Source organism: Nicotiana attenuata, unplaced genomic scaffold, assembly GCF_001879085.1.
Source record: "Nicotiana attenuata strain UT unplaced genomic scaffold, NIATTr2, whole genome shotgun sequence".
NCBI lineage: Eukaryota > Viridiplantae > Streptophyta > Magnoliopsida > Solanales > Solanaceae > Nicotiana > Nicotiana attenuata.
Genome location: NW_017671506.1, coordinates 284,716 through 286,579, shown reverse-complemented (window position 1 = coordinate 286,579; position 1,864 = coordinate 284,716).

The window sequence follows — 1,864 nt, the reverse complement described above, 5'->3', positions numbered from 1 at the left end:
TGAGGTTGCCTTCTCAAACTTCGGAATTTGAAACCCAGCGCGGTCCGCGGTCACTTTTGCGCGACCGCGCTAGTAGGTGAGTGTAGGGCCCCCAGTTTTTCTATAAATAGGGCCCTAGGGCTTCATTTTACCCTTTTCTCACTTTCAACTCCCAGAGCTCTAAGATACTGTTCATCCTCTTCTAAGACTATTTTTCTGCCTTCTTGGACTACTTGCACTCAATCCTCATAAACATGGTAACATTTCATGCACTTGTGATTAATTAAATTGCTTATTTTCATTTTTTTTATAGCTTGTTCAGTAGTTTAGCTTCTTCTTTTTGTTTAACTATTAGACTAGGTTGGTTTAAAACTAGGGTAATGCACCAAATCTTGCTTGATTAATGGGTGAACTGAGTAGGGACAAAGTAGGTGTAGTAACTTGTACAAGAATGGAAAAATATGCACCCCTAACTTAGTTCCCGGATTCATCTATTGAGGAGACCCTAGCAGATCTTCTGAAGAAGGTCGGTGCAAGCTATAATCCCAAGAAAAGGAGAACTCCAACACCAAAAGCTCCTAGCACTACAAGAACTACCAAGAAAAGGAAGGTTGCTTCTCCAACAACTACTGATATTCCTCTACCAAAAGGAAGGGCCACAAGAAGTAAGTTGAAGCAGAGTGAGGATGAGTTGCAAAAAGCTATGGAAGAAAGTAAGAAGAAAAGAATGGACAAAGGGAAAGCAAAGGTGGCAGAGCCTGTTGAGGCTGTTGATGTGGATGAGATGGACCCGGTCTATCAGGGTGAACATGTGACTGTGGAGGTTCAGACCCCTAAGCCCAAGAAGACCAAGACTTCCTCAAAGAAGTCTTCATCTGTATCCAAGACTGTTGAACCTTCTTCTTTGGTTAAAAGGACAAGGTCTTTTGTGAAAGCCAAGCAAGTTGAGATCACTGAGGAGGAAGATTGGAGTGGTGAAGAAGAGGGTGAATCGGATAATGAACAAGATAAGCTGGCCAAGTTTGGCAAACGAACCATCTTGAAGGGTAGACTTTTGAAGAACTTGGAGGAACCAGGGATGGTTCTACTGGTTGATGCGCTAGATGTTCAGGGGTTGGAAGGACATGGTCTTTCAGTTGGATGGCAGGCTGGCTAGAAATGAGATTATTGATTTCATAGCCAATGCAGAGGTCAAGGATGGCTGAGTTACCAGCCATGTGAAAGGGGTTCAAGTGTCGTTTGATACAAAAGAGCTGGGTGAAATCCTTGGCATTCCTTCTAAAGGTTATGATGACTATACTAGGCAAAAATGGCCAAGTCTGGACTCTCTTCCTACTTCCCTAGACATTACTAGGAAGTTCTGTGATACCACAGAAGTGAATAAGGCCAAGGTTGTGTATAAGGGTGAAATTAAGCCATCCCATAAAGTGTTGTTTGAATTCGTCAACAAGTGTGTGCTGCCTAGGCAGGAAAGAAGGCACATTTCCAACTACATGGACTTGGTTTTGATGGAGTGTCTTGAAAGTGGGCGGCAGATCAACTGGCCTGGATTTATGATCAAGCTACTTGATAGGGTTATCAATGGCTCCAAGGCCCATGCCACTCCTTATGGTTTCATTCTCACTACTGTTCTTGCCCGTTGTAAGGTGCCACTTAGGGGTGTTCATAAAAACCCGAAAAACCGAACCAAACTGAAAACCAAACCAAACCGACCAAAAAAACCGATACTTTTTGGTTTGGTTTGGTTTTGGTTTTGAATTTTAAAAACCGATCAAATTTGGTTTGGTTATGGTTTTAATCAGAAAAAAACCGAAAAACACCGAACCAAACCGACTATAGGAGTAGCTATTTCAAATTCATTATTACACCTATATATATGTATATT